The 16517-nt window shown below is 37.8% G+C and overlaps 1 pseudogene; it reads left to right on the forward strand.

Moving 5' to 3' along the window:
- LOC132029487 (L-ascorbate oxidase homolog) overlaps positions 1-10785 on the forward strand; it is an 18837-nt pseudogene extending 8052 nt beyond the window's left edge.
- Positions 10786-16517: the final 5732 nt, after the last annotated feature.

Below are 16517 nucleotides of genomic sequence, written 5' to 3' on the forward strand. Positions count from 1 at the left end.
TGCTTCCTCACTTTTGATGCTTCCTTATCTTTCTTTGATATGTTATTTTTTTAAAAAGCCTTACATACCGAGACATTGTTCGTACCGACGCCCTTTTGGGACGCCACCATCCCCCGTGACCGGAGGGGCCCGATTTTGGGAGCTACTCCCCAAGGGGGGTGAGCACCCCATTATTTCGGAGGGTGCCATTTTTTATATTTTAAATTTTTTTAAGGTCACACCCCCCCGGAAGCGTGTTTGGCCCGCCCCTTGGGTGAACCGAGCGCACTAACTTATAATTTAAATCCTTCATGTCTCAAATGGAAACAATACGATCAAGAGGCTAAATATGAACATTATATCCTGCACAAGTATATATATATATACACACACACACAATAGACCCATGATGCCGACATTACCAGGGCCATCCCATGACCGAGATGTACACAAAAACCCGTCCCAAAGCCTCAAAAATACGACCGAGGGGGGTGGGGAAGGGCCCCCAACGTAACCTTAACAAAATTTCTATATATATATATAAAAGACTCGACTCGGAATTTTGGGGAAGAAGGGGAGCCACCACTCGAGACCAATACCTCGAAAGGCACTTTACGAATAAAGATCCTCGTCTCGTCTATCTACACCGCGGTACGAACGCAGCCGTCCACAAAGTAAGGACGCCGCACGAGCAACGTACCGGGTATTCGGGACCGGTGTCATCCGTACTAGGCCCTTTCGGACTCGGTGTGGTGATCCGTACCCGGCCCTTCGGGACTCGGATGTTATCCGTACCCCTTGCGGCCCCATACTGTTGAGACTCGGTGTTATGCCCAACTCGGTGTGATCCCCGGCGATGGGATGCAATGCATACATACATATATATACATAAAAATACATAACTGAAATCAACATCATCATTACCATTATCATTATCACTATATCCTTCCTTAGAAGATCAACTATCTTAAGGTGAAGTCGACGATGTCATGGGAGTCTCGAGAATCATGAACTTAGATAGCATTAGAAATAGAATCGTCATCGCTATATCTCACCTCGAAAGAACAAGTATTATGAGGTGAGATCAATCACAAAGAATAGTCTCAAGATCATGAATAAGCTCAATAATATCATAAGGATCATGAGATTCATAGGCTTCTAGCATTTGTGGAAGCAAGGATATTATGGATATGGCACAAAGGTTTATAACAAAAGAATCATGCCTTTAGAAAGAAAGGGTTTAGCCTTAACATACCTTTTTAGGTCGCCTTAACTTTAACTACTCAATGCTTGTCCTCCCAGGCTCGTAAATCTATATTCAAGAAAATTTATACTATTGTTAGACTCACCTTTATACGCTTGTCTTAGTCCTTCAAATAAATCTTTCTACAATCTGCCAAAATTTCGGCAGCATCTCCCCTATATTCTTTACCTCCTCCAAATACCAAAACAACTCCCAAACAATACCAACAACATCAACAACCATATCAATACCAATATATTCCATAAAACATCCCACACAATGTTTCTCCAATATTCAAACCAACCATAACAACATCCATAATACCATAATCAAAGAATTATATTCAACTCTTTATGATTTTTCTCATATGATTCTTTCCTTTCCAAGAATTGCTAAACCTTTATATCATCTTAATCATGTAAATAATAGCAATAACATACCTTATAGTAGAAGAACTTCACTTTATTCACCTTAAACTTGAACCACACGCGTCGCTATACGATTCTATACTCGCAACTATACGTTGCAAACAAGAAATTCGGGAATTATTGTTGATTTAGGCTTGAAATTTGGGTTTGGAAGTTGGGAAAATTTCTAGAGGATTTTGGAACAATTTGGAAGAGGTTTTTGGCTGAAAAAGAGGGGGCAAGCCCCTTTTATATTAGTTCAAATTCGGGTCGGGTCACTGTAGCAAAGTCTTAGAAAATTAATGGGTAGCAGTTATTATATCGTAGCACGCACGCGTTTCTGCTCGGTCAGCTGAACTTGTAACGTCCATAATTCTCTACTTCGATATCGTATCGATGAGCGGTTTGTTGCGTTGGAAACTAGACTCGACAAACTTCATTTTAGGCTTTTGAAACACCTTAAAACTCTTAATATACTAGGAGATATACCCCTCCAAAGTTGACCCAAAATTATGTCCAAAATTCTGTCAACTTTTTTCAAATTTTTGACAAATTTATTTTCTTCGATTTGCTTGGTCCCGAAAATTCCATAGATTATTATATGAACGTAAACCGTCATGACCATAGGATTAGTTCGTATAATATCATATATCCTTGAAGGGAACTCCAGTATCCATACTTAGAACGTCCAACACTTATAAATTTTCACGTACGAAACTACGGGGTGTAACATTCTCCCCCTTCAAAAACATTCGTCCTCGAATGTTAAAGTAGAGTTCGCTCTGAGGTAAATGTCCATGTTCTTACCTGCATTCACTGGTAATTACTTTGCTCACTTGCTCAATTAAAACATAACTTATTCGAATTACGCAGGTTATCTTTCTTCCTTTGCCGTTTGCACTTTTATATGATACATACTTTCATTCAAAATTTCTTGTTCTCACCGATATCCCTAACTTCATCTTCTTAGAGTTTAATTCATTCTCATTCCTTCCATTTTGATATCCTCAAACTAGTCATATCACAACATCCTTTGCTTTCCATAGTAGTCAAATTAATCCTTGCGATACCTTATTTATCAATCAGTTTAACACCAGAATTTTTGCTTAACTCCTCTTGCTCTTAGTTGGATTTCTTGCACTTGCGCTTGCTGACGGTAGCTCTTGTACTTATATCAAACATCACAAATCTCTTCCTTAATGATTCCTTTCCTTCAACTTACCCTTAAAGTTTCTGATTCCTTAGTTCGGCTAATAAATTAGGAGTGAACTCTTAACTAAGGGTCTTTGTCCTGTAGTGAATTCAAATCGCTTCGTTCTTTCCTTATCTGTAACCTCCATTCCTCCCCCCCCCCTTTTTAAGGAAGCCATTATTTTACTTGTTCCACGAGGGTTCATTGTCACCAACTTGTTTCGACCAACCGCAATATCCTTTGATCATTTCCTTTGGGGTTCTCCCTTTATTTTTATTTTTTGACCTTTGCCCAACTCTCACTTAATAAGTCTAATGCACTTATTTTTTGTTTCGGTTTATCAGTCAAGCAGATCTCTTAATTCCTTAAATGCTCGTCTCTTCTATTTATATCCTTGAATCCCTTTCTTGCGATCTTATCTCCGTCTACTTTCATGACTTCTCCTTGCATTTCCTTAGCTCATCTTGCTTCATAGCTCCCTATTACTTTTCGATTGCCCCATTGTCGGTGTCATAATTCCTCCAATACCTTATCCAGTCAATCCTTGTCTTCGTCATGAAATACCTATAAAGTGCATCCTGTCATTCACTTCTCATTTCCCTTTACGATATCATAGCTTGCTCGTATGTATGTCTATTCCTCGTATTTTCGTCCTGTTTCCTTTATAATCGTATCTCTATTCCAAGTCCACTGTCTTATGCCATCACTGTCTACCTTTGGCCAACCTTACTAATTTATTAAACTTCCTCTTATCGTCGATGGTCACATAACTTCCTTTAATCAATTCATAACCGCAGTTTCTCGTACTTCTGTCCTCCTTGATTTCCTTTGCTCTTAAGGTGCTCTTTCCCGTATGCCACTTAATAATATCTACCTAGAAGTCTTGCAAAACATTCCACTATGAGTACAAACCCATCTTGATCTCGTATATATATATATATATATATATATTTCTAGGGTGAAACTTCCCGTACTCATTAACTTCCTTCTCCATATCAGTATTTCTTTGTTACCTCTTACTAACCAATCCAATCTATAAATCGTAATACCTTATTTGAGTTCCTAATGCCAACTTTCCTTATATTTCCAATAGGTCTCAATCCCCCAAAATCTCGGATGCAACTCATTCCAGTTTCTTTAACTGCTAATCATTTTTCCCTCCAGGGTTCCTCCTTTAAATTAAATTAAAATCATTCTAAAACTTCTCCTTGAAAGCGTCTCATAGTTGTTCCTTCAATCATGACTTACCAAACGGCTAATGGTCATATTTTTCCTTTACTCTTTCTCTATAAACATGCAAACAATTCAATTTGTGAAAATTTCGGCAGAGTTTCCTCTATAATTCTTACTACCTCATTCCTGTACACAGTCCAGAAAACACATCCAATGCCCCACAGAGCAATCACAAATACCCATAATATCTTGCTCAAGTTCTTATATCAACGTCTATCCATATTAATAAAACAGGAAACATACCTTTCGAATGAACAACTTCAATTCTCAAAGAATTATCTCGTAGCGGCATAATCAATTGCTTATCCATGATCAAAACATTTGGGGTTAGAATCGGGACATCATATCCTATGATTTAGCTCTATGGCACGATCTAAGATGAGAAAGAAGGGTCAATCCTTCCTAAATGCCTTGCAGCCTCCTATTTATAAGTGTGGTGCACTGCACACCATAAACAAGACTCTGCTAGACACGGCTTGCAGACAACCCTAGGACAGAACTGCTCTGATACCACTTTGTCACACCCCACCCTAGGTAAGGCGTGATTGGCACCCGGCACCTTACAGGAACCGAGCGAACCAACTTATAACTTACATCCTTCGTGTCTCAAATGGAAACAATAAGATCAAGAGGCTAAATATGAACATAATATCATGCATAAATATATGTACAATGGACCCATGATGCCGACATTACTACTGTCACACTATGACTAAGCTGTACACAGGAACTGTCTGCAAAGCCTCTATGAACATGACTGAAGTATATAAGTCGGGACAGGGCCCCCGACATACCCTTAACACAAGTTATATATATAAACCCAGACTCGTCAATGCTCCAGGAAGAAGTGGAGCCACCACTCGAGACCAGTACTTGAAGGCAGCCTACGATGAAAGATCCTCGTCTCGTCTATCTACACCTGCGGGCATGAACGCAACGTCCACAAGAAGGGACGTCAGTACGAGCAATGTACTGAGTATGTAAGGCATGAATAGTAGTATGATATCAGAATGAAGATAACATAAGATAAAGTAAGTAATTATACCTCGTACTCTTCTTAAGATCTCTATCATGTAAACTACTCGTCTACGGAAAAACATTTCATACATATCCATACACAACATACATACATATGCATTCACATACACTTACTATACATACATACATCCGTGTTATCCGTATACTCGGTGTATCCGCATATATATATATTTATAGACTCGGTGTCATCCGTACCAGGCCCTTTCGGGACTCGGTGTTATCCGTACCCGGCCCTTTCGGGACTCGGTGTCATCCGTACTCGGCCCTTGCGGTACTCGATGTTATCCGTACTCGGCCCTTGCGGGACTCGATGTTATCCGTACTCGGCCCTTGCAGGACTCGATGTTATGCCCAACTGATCAGTGGGATGCAATGCATACATACATACATACATACATATACATAAAAATACATAACTGAAATCAACATCATCATTACCATTATCATTATCACTATATCCTTCCTTAGAAGATCAACTATCTTAAGGTGAAGTCGACGATGTCATGGGAGTCTCGAGAATCATGAACTTAGATAGCATTGAAAATAGAATCGTTATCATCGCTATATCTCACCTCGAAAGAACAAGCATTATGAGGTGAGATCAATCACAAAGAATAGTCTCAAGATCATGAATAAGCTCAATAATATCATAAGAATCAGAATCAGATTCATAATCATCATAGAACATCTAGCATTTGTGGAGGCAAGGATATTATGGATATGGCACAAAGGTTTATAACAAAAGAATCATGCCTTTAGAAAGAAAGGGTTTAGCCTTAACATACCTTTTTGGTCGCCTTAACTTTAACTACTCAATGCTTGTCCTCCCAGGCTCGTAAATCTATATTCAAGAAAATTTATACTATTGTTAGACTCACCTTTATACGCTTGTCTTAGTCCTTCAAATAAATCTTTCTACAATCTACGAAATTTCAGCCCAAAATCTCCCCTATATTCTTTACCTCCTCCAAATACCAAAACAACTCCCAAACAATACCAACAACATCAACAACCATATCAATACCAATATATTCCATAAAACATCCCACACGATGTTTCTCCAATATTCAAACCAACCATAACAACATCCATAATACCATAATCAAAGAATTATATTCAACTCTTTATGATTTTTCTCCTATGATTCTTTCCTTCTTTCCAAGAATTGCTAAACCTTTATATCATCTTAATCATGTAAATAATAGCAAGAACATACCTTATAGTAGAAGAACTTCACTTTATTCACCTTAAACTTGAACCACACGCGTCGCTATACGATTCTATACTCGCAACTATACGTTGCCTGAACCGAAATTCGGGAATTATTGTTGATTTAGGCTTGAAATTTGGGTTTGGAAGTTGGGGAAATTTCTAGAGGATTTTGGAACAATTTGGAAGAGGTTTTGGCTGAAAAAGAGGGGGGCAAGCCCCTTTTATATTAGTTCAAATTCAGGGGGTCGGGGTCATTTATAGCAGACGTAGCAAGTCGTAGCACGCGTTTATGCGTTTCTTATCTTTGCTCGGTCAACTGAACTTGTAACGTCCATAATTCTCTACTTCGATATCGTATCGACGAGCGGTTTGTTGCGTTGGAAACTAGACTCGACGAACTTCATTTTAGGCTTTTGAAACACCTTAAAACTCTTAATATACTAGGAGATATACCCCTCCAAAGTTGACCCAAAATTATGTCCAAAATTCTGTCAACTTTTTCCAAATTTTCGACAAATTTATTTTCTTCGATTTGCTTGATCCCGGAATCTTCCATAGCTTATTATATGAACGTAAACTGTCATGACCATAGGATTAATTCGCATAATATCATATATCCTTGAAGGGAACTCCAGTATCCATACTTAGAACGTCCAACACTTATTAATTTTCACGTAATGGTATGATTAATACAATTGGAACTATCAGACTTGCAAACTTTGCTGGTCTGGTGAATGGCGAGCAGAGATATGCTATCAACAGTGTGTCCTTTGTGCCCACTAATACTCCGCTCAAGCTTGCTGACTACCTTAAAATTGGTGGATTTAGTGTGGGAAGCATAGGCGACGCCCCACCAGTGGCGGAATTTACCTCAGCGCATCTGTATTGGGAACTGACTACATGACATTTATTGAGATTGTATTCGAGAACAAGGAGAGGATCGTCCAAAGCTGGCATATTACCGGCTATGCCTTATGGGTAGTAGGGTAAACTTATGTAGAGAACACAAATCATTCCAATTTCTATCTATTACTATGCACTTATGTTCGACTTCGATTGTTAATTACTCCTGATGTTAAATGCAACATGGCTGGAGAACGATGGAGTCTAGCAAGCAGGAATTAATACAATCTTGGCGATGCAGTTTCACGTTGCACAACTCAGGTGATCAGATTAATTCATGCTCCCTCCGTCTCAGTTTATACGTGAATGTGTTTGACTGCGCACGGAGTTTGAGAAAGAAAGGATGACTTTTGAAACTTGTGATCTAAAATAAGCCATAGAATATTTGTTTGGGTATAAATCATCTCATTAAGGGTATGGGAAGTCTGAAGTTAAATTGTTACCAAATATAGAAAGTGTCGTTCCTTTTTGGATGACTAAAAAGGAAAAAGTGTCACATAGATTTGTATGGATGAAATACAATATGAAATTATTTTCCCCCAACATTAAAGAGAACAAAAAATTAACACGAGAAAATGTTTGAAAATGTAGGTATATCCCAGGACATGGACAGCAATATCCATTGCATTGGGCAATGTGGGAATGTGGAACATAAGATCAGAGTTTTGCGCTCGACGGTATCTCGGTAGTTGTACATGAGGGTTTACACAACATCAACCTCTTACCGATATAAATTACCGATTTCAGTTAATGCTCTTTTATGTGGGCAGGTAGTTGACCGCAATACAATCCATTTTTAAGCTAAACTGCAAATGAAATATAGAAAAAACTTGATTTACCTATGATTCTCGTGTGTTGTTATACATACAACCTCAGATAGGAAGGTTAGGATTAAGTAATAGCTTATTAGTACTAGTATTATTTTGCCACTTCTAGTTTGATTGGCCTTAACATTAGGTTCATTCTCTGTTTACACCAGTGTTTTAAAAGGCGAGGGCGTAAGACAGGGCGTTTTACGTCTGCCTCAGTGAGGCGTAAGCCCCGAGGTACGGGGCGTATGCTTCACCCCCACAAAAAAACTAATTAGAACAATCTATTATACACTACTTACAAGTACAAGTGACTGCTCGTTACTTTTTTGAGATGGTAGAAGACAAGATAAATAATTGGAAAACAATATATATTAGGCATTCTAGCTATAAAAAAAGGTCTTGACTTTTAAATTTAATGTTTCAGTTCCTTTTTAAAACATTTGAGTAATTACATGTTGACTTTTGAGAATTTGGGAATTATATTAAGGACTTATTTAACAAATTTCGTTTTAGTTTGAAGAAGTTTTCTGGGCTTACGCCCCAACACGCCCCAACAAAAAAAACTCGCCCCAAACGCCCGAACGTATGCCCCGAATTGTTGGGCGTACGCCTTTGGAGACTTTCGCCCCGACCCATCGCCCCGGGGCATTTTTGGTACGCCCCGCCCCAGGGCTGGCCCCGGGGCTCGCCCCGAAAACGCCTTTTAAAACACTGGTTTACACTAAACATTGCATTCAGCTCTATTCTCATTGTTTTAGTTGTCTTGATTTATAGAATAAAAAGAATTTTTATTTTCCTATATGTGCAGAAATTCATGCTTTTATGTTTACTTCTGTTGGACTGAAACAACTCAAGGATGCTCTTAACATTGCTTTCTTCTAAGCTTGAGATTGGTTACAAATAAATGAAAGTGAAAATATGAGAAGTCCCTCCAATGGCTATGATCCTTCATTTAAGCCCAATGTACCATCACCAAAAGCTCTATAGAGAACTAAATGTATGAACTACTAGAAGTGTCTAATTTACAAGAAGTGTCCACTTAAGCAGTGAAACTCTGTACTCTGAACAAAATTGTTCATCCATTAAAGAAGGTTATCAAATCTTTCAATTATTGTCATGTTCTTATTGATACTATTACAAGCTATGAGGTTTTTAGTGGTGACTCCATTGGTTGCCACAAAAGTAAGATTCCGTGCAAAAAGTTTATAGCTTTTGTGGCTACCTTAATAGTCGCCAATGTAAATCTTCTAACTCCAACTACTTTGGCAAAGCATATGTTTGACCATAACTAACTTCCATCATGAAAAGAAAGGAAGTAAATATTAAAAAAAAAAAAACACGAATTCGTGCACAGATAGGAATACAACAATTCATTTGTTTTAGTTCAAGAGGATGTTTTGTGGACCTTGAGCAAAGTGATTTGGACTAGAAGTTGTAAACTAATAGGACAACTAAAATAAGCTTGTACTATTACTTAATCCTAACATTGCTCTCTGAGGTTGTATATATAACAACACATAAGAATCCTATTATAAATCAAATTGAATTCTTAATTTTTCTCACTTTGCTCGATTATGATTGCCAAAAATAAAAACAACTAGAAGCTACGAAATGTTTTGATTTTCAGTTTAGGTTAAACGAGGTCGTGTGCGCCTTCCAGCCACCTTGCCAAATAGAAGAGCGTTCCTCGAAATGGGATTCATCTCGTAAAGAGATCGATGTGGTGTAAACTATTATGTATAATTGTTGTTCCAGGTACTGTTGAGCCTAAAACTCAGACCTTAGATTCTATGTTCCACATTGTCAAGTGATATATGTTTGCCGACTATTAAAGCTGATTAAAAAAAGTGATGCATTTAAGTTAAAATTGCATCATTGTAAGCTAAATTACTGCATGATTGTTTACCATGTACAGATTTTTTTAGTATCATATGTTATATATGCATGACTCAATAGTTACCTAAATTTAAGGGAAAACTATATATTTTTCCATCAAAGGTAAACTAATTATTTCTGCCTACCCATTTACTTTTCTACGCATCAAACTAATTACTATTTCTACCCATTGTGATTTCCTCTTTTTTCTCTTTTTCTTTCTTATTTTTCTACTTTTTTTTTTCTTTTCTTCTTCTTTACTTTTTTTAATCCTGTTCTTTTTTCTCGTTTTTCTCTTTATCATTTATCTTTTTTTTTTCTTTTTTCTTTTTTGTTAATTTATTTTTCCAAATCATATTATTATTTATTTTCTTTTTTTTTTAAACCATAATTTGATTCCATACTCAATTTTGGCTCCTTTCTTTTGATTTTTTTTTCTTTTTCATTTTATTTATTTATTGTTACTTTTCTAATTTCATTTAATTATTTTTTCATTTTTTTTATTTTTTTCTCCATAATCTAACTTCATTCAAATTTTCTTTGGCTCCTTTTCTTTATTGTTCTTCTTTTTTCTATACAATAAAAAAAGATAACTAATATAGTAAACATCCATTTGCCTTTAAAAAAAATAACTTTATCTTTCTTTTTCTCTAAATCAGTTATAAAATAACTTATACATTAAACCTGTTTCCTCTTCTTTTTCTTCTCTTTCATTTTCTTTTTTCTCTTTTTCTAATTTCATTTTTTTATTGCCTGTTTTTTTCATAATCTAATTTTACTGTCACGACCCAAATTACCGATTGTGCGGCCACCTACCTTTTCCCACCTGGAAGGCAAACCCGTCCTTTAATCATTCATCCAAACAAGAAGATAATAAATAAAAACAATTGAAGTCTAATATCATAGATAGATTGTAGTGCGGAATCTAAACATACAATCCCCAGATCTTGTCTGAATGATACAAGAGCATCTAAGTACAACTTTCTAGGAATAAAAGTCTAAGAAAATGAATATATGTCTCAGAATGGAAATAATTAAAGACAAAAGATAGAGGAGTCTCCGGGCAGCAAGCTCATCGGATGCTCACCCTGGACACTCGTAGCCTGGCCTCGGGATCACTCTCGAGGGATAGAAGTGGAGCCTGTCATGAACTCTGCACTCAGAAAAAGAGTACATCAAGATAGTATCAGTACAATCACTTTGTACTGATAGGTATCATAGGCCAACAACAATTAGATAACATATATAAAGAAAGGAACTAAAGATAGACATGCTAGTAATAAAAAACAATCACAACACAGTCCAAGAATCAAGTAATGCAAGTGATAGGAATATCAAGCAGAGTCAATGTAATATATGAATGAAGTAATGAGTGAATATGCAATGCAATGATATGAACTGGCCAAATGTCTATCTCCGTGCACACATGCTATGGACGGATAACCTCTACGTCTCGATAGTCATGACCAATGGGGGACCCATAAAGTCCATGTACTAGTCACTCCGCACACAACCCAGAGATGACTTTCACAAAACCAACCACTCTATACACAGCCCAGAGGTGGTTCCATATCACTAGCCATTCCGCACACAACCCAGAGATGACTACTATATCAAGTCTGTCCAAAGAATCTCAAATATTTTCTTCTCAGTTATCATTATCTGTACCAATCATAGGTCATATCAATCTATCATGGAAATGAGTATGTGTAACGAGCCGTTCGGCCGTTATAGCATTTTTGACCCTTTTACCCCCGGTGACCCTTTTCCTAGCTTTTTTAGCATGATTTTGACCCGCGGGGTGGGGTGGCATGGTTTCCGAGGTCACCAGGCAGGTTTTAGTGTGACTTTTGGAAATTTGAGCCTTAAGTGAAAAATATTTGACTCAAAGTTGACTGTTAGGTAAACGGACCTTTTTTGGAATTTTGTTGATTCTGAGAGGTCCGGATGGTCATTTGTGACTTGGTAGGATGCCCAGTTCGGTTCCAAGGCACTTGGGAGCATTTTGGGACTTGGGTTGGAAAGTTGGCTTTAGGCTATTGGGGGTTGACTTGGTCAAATAGACCTCCGTTGGGAATTAAGGCCACGGGTGAGTTCGTAGCACATTTTTATGTGTGTATGCATGTCTGTTTTGTATCTGTGGGGCATCGGGTGATAGTCGAATTCCGGGTTAAGACTTGTGAAAAACCAAGATTCTTTTGGTGTCAGGTGTCCGCTATAGCGGCACCATGCTCGCCGTAGCCGTCCCGCTATAACAAGGGACCGACCGTCGTAGCGATTGTAGGGAGTTTATGATGAGTCACCACAGCTGATGGATATCCGCTGTGGTGGACTTGCGATAGCGGCAAGGGAGTCGCCATCGCGGCTGTGTGAGTTAGAGGTTGGTCATTGTAGCAGGCCTAGCCTCACTGTAACAAGCCCGCTATAGCGAAAGTCCAACCGTCGCAGCGGATGGCAAGACAAGAATGTTATTTAAAGCTTAGTTAAAACCCTACCATTCCCCATTCCAAATATTATTTCTTCTAAGCATCCTTTGAGGCGATTTGGAGAGTTTTTGGCTGCTTACTATGGTGGGTAGGTCTCCTAACCTTAAATCCATTCCTTTATCTTTCCTTAAGCTTGAATCCATTTTAGATTCTCCATAGAGCTTAAAAGGAAAGATGGGTTTTGACGTATTTTTTCATAAAATGATGTTTAGTCTTTCTAAATTGGATTTGTTAGTGGTTTTAACTAACCTAACCATAGGAGATGATGATTTAATAGCTAATAGGCTTGAACCTTCCATTTATGATTGATGAGATTGAATGTTGGAAAGTTAGGGTTTATACCCAATTTGGGGGTTTTCGCTTGAATAACGAAATTGACCATTTTTGAGTTATTTTAGCAATTGGTTAGTAGGATTGAACTCCTAGAACGTTGAATTGCATATTTCACTTTTAAAATACTTGTTTTACCCATGTGGCCCATTTCCCCCTTTCTCCATAGTTAGAATTGGACCTAAATTAGAAGTATAGCAATATGGATATTGTTCTTCTTGATTTCTAATGTAGAATTCCAATATGGTTAGACTTTGAGTATTTGGAGGCGCAAAGAAAGGGCAAGGCTAAGGTTAGCAAATCATATGTAGAGTTAGTGATTGTTAGAGAAAGCATGTATTCCTTCGGGTATGGAGTTAGGATGGAATACTTAGGTTTGTATTCTTGTTGACTGTGGCCTGTCGCCTTGTTGTGTTCTATTGAGTTGTTGCCTTGATGTGATTCATTGGCTTGTAGCCACGTGAGTGATTCCATACTTGTTGCTTAGTGATTTACCTTATGATTTGGAGATCGTATTTTATCATGTGTTGATGTTGTTGGGAAGGAAAGAAAAGCTATGATATTGAGATTGTTATGGTGATATGCGTCCATGTGTGGCACGATTGATTTGATAGGTTGTTCATTCATTGATATTATGCAGTGTACTCATTCTCATCTTTCATGATACTCTGATATGAGTACTTAGTGACTTATTCATGATTGTGAACCCGTATCTCTCAGTTTGGTTAGTAACTTGTGAAGAGGAAGGAATTGATATTGAGGCTGTTATTGTGATATGTTTCCATCACGATTTGGCACACACACTATATATATATATATATATCGGATCGGGTTGCACGTACTGCAACACTTGGATCGGGTTGCACGTACCACAACATTGACTGGGATCGGGTTGCACGTTCCGCAACATTGACTATTGGATCGGGCTGTGCGCCATAATAGGTACATAGACTTAGCGGTCCCCCATGGGTCATGACTGTCGAGGCGACGAGATATTTCGCTCGAAGCGTGTGTGTATCATTGCATTGCATTCATATTTCATCCACTCATCTGATTTCTGGTTGTGGTTATTTATCGTATTGTACGGTGCTCGTGAACATTGACTTTTTAGTTGGTTATTGATTGAGATCGCCGTATGCCTAATTAATATATATATATATATATATTGGAAATTCATGGATTCGAGAAGTAGAGACTTTCTCCCAGGTTAAGACTTGAGGTTATGGAGTAACATTGTTATCTGTACTAGTGTTTGTGGTTATTCTAAAAAATCGTAGGAAACTTGGCAAGACTTGTGTTTAGGTGCTTCACCATAGGCTATGATTCGGTTATTGATCCTTATGTACTTGAGTTGTTATTCTTGGACTGTGTGGTGCATATACCTGATTGTGAGCATGTCTATTCTTCAGTCTCTTTCTTTACATATGTTAACTAACTGTTGTCGGTCTATGATTCCTACCCAGTACATGTTGTTTGTACTGATGCTATCTTGCTACACTTCTTTTCGGGGTGTAAAGTTTGAGACAAGTTCCATTTCCACTTCATGAGACTGATTTTCGAGGCCTAGCTAGCGAGTATCTAGGATGAGTATCTGATGAGTCGCTGCCCGGAGACTCCTATATCCCTGTCTTTATTTCCTTCCATTCAGATAGATATGTTTAGCATTTGAGACTTGTATTTTCTAGACATTATTTAGTTGTTCTAGACATTATTTAGTTGCTCTTGTATGAGTCAGACCAGTATAGGGATTATATTTATATTCCGCACTTATGATTATTTATGATTCAGGCTTCTACTGATTCTGCTCTATTTACTTTATTATGGTTTGAATTGATGATTTGGGAAAGGGTTCGCCTACCGAGGTGGAAAATGGTAAGTGCCCGCGCGACTTAGTGATATTGGGTTGTGACAAGTTGGTATCAGAGCCCTAGGTTATCCGGTCTATAAGTACAAGAGCATGTCTAGTAGAGTCTTGCGGATCGGTATGATGAGCTCCGTACTTATCTGCGAGAGGCTATGGGACATTTAAAAAGCTTCGAATTCTTTCATTCCTTCATGCTACTTCATCCAAATTGGTATATAGTCGATTCCAATTGGTATCTTAATATCCTTGACTTAATCACAAACAGAAGGTGGGAATTCGTCCTTAATTCTTTTGCGATCGGTTTTGTTATAACGTGTTGTGGTATGGTATGAGATGTGTCATCCTGATTCGGCGCGATCAAGTTCAGTTTCTAGTTATGGCTTGAGGAGTTCAGCCGGGTGGGATGGTGGTTTAGACTATTTTATTGCGGGGGTTTCTTGAGAAATGGGAAGGATGGTACAAGAGTTAAATGATTGCTGTGGCGCACCCAGTCTTCAGACACCAGAAACTTTTTGGTTTTTCACCAAGTTCTTCCCAGAACCCAACAGAGGTTTATTTGACCGGGTCAACACCCAATGGCCAAAAACCAACTTTCCAACCGATAACCCAAAACGCTCCTGAGTGACTCGGGAATCAAACTGAACATCGCAATAAGTCATAATTGACCCTTCAAACCTCACGAAATCAACGAATTTTTGAAAAAGGTCAGTTTACCCAAAAGCCAACTATCGGTCAACCATTTTTCACTTTAAGGTTCTATTTCCCATACGTTACCATAAAACTCGCCCAATTACCTCGGGAACTGTACCACCCATCCCCGCAGGTCAAAATCGAACTAACAGGGATTAGGGAAGGGTCAACGTGGGTAAATGGGTCAAAATCACTATAATGACCAGACGGGTCGTTACACCCAAATACTTTTTGTTACACCTTGTAGTTTTATGCGTTGAGAGTCGTAGTACGTTGGTGTCTTAATTTTGGACACCGGGACTTGTTTCAAGGATATATGAGGTTGGACATGCTTAACGTGTGATTATAGGTGTTTAAATACATATTTGGTAAGTTACGAAAGAATTGGAGAATAAGTGAATCGAAGCAGGAAGGTTCGTCAAAAGTTGTTTTTAGAAAACATGATATATGGGTCGTATAAGTGAGATAGCGTCCGTATTTTGAGATATGGACTGTATTTAAGGATATCAAAATTTAACAGAGAAGCAAAAAATTTAGATGGTATTATACGGCCAAATTATATGCACTGTATAATGTTATACGGCCAGCAAGTTGGCCGTATAATGTTATACGACCAAGTTATACGGCCAGTGTAATACAATGTCGGTGAAATTTTCTAGAATTTAAGTATGATGATCCCTTTTTATTTTAGTCATTTTAAACACACTCCCAAGTTCAAGAGAGCTCTAGAAACCTCTCCAAACATATTCCAACATTTCTCCAAGCTAAAATATAGGATCAAAGTGAAGATCAAAGCACTTAGGGTTACAAAGTGAGATTTAAACTTGATCCTTCTTCTTGTAAAAGCTTTGAAGGGTAATTTTAAGGTGAAGTGACTTTGGAAATGGAAGTGTTCTTGAATGTTGAGGTAAGATTTCATCTTAGTTATGTATTTATGAGTTTACTTGGCATCTATGTTAAGATTTGAGGAAATGAAATTGGAGGAAAAGTTCTCATATGCATTTGATGATATTTTGAGTGATAATATAACTTGGGCTATAATTATTAGCATGTTTTGAGAATGAACTTGTTATGAGGGGTCACAATGATGTTGAAGAAGTGTGGTATACAAGTGTATAAGAGTTGTGCCGAAGTTATTCTTATGGATTGATTATGAAAGAAGTTTGGGATTGAATTGAGTATAATTTGAATGTAATCTTTTGTTTATGGAATTGTTGATGTTTTGTTGTGGTTTTGGGAGTTTTTTTTTAAGA

Source organism: Lycium ferocissimum, chromosome 9, assembly GCF_029784015.1.
Source record: "Lycium ferocissimum isolate CSIRO_LF1 chromosome 9, AGI_CSIRO_Lferr_CH_V1, whole genome shotgun sequence".
Taxonomy (NCBI): domain Eukaryota; kingdom Viridiplantae; phylum Streptophyta; class Magnoliopsida; order Solanales; family Solanaceae; genus Lycium; species Lycium ferocissimum.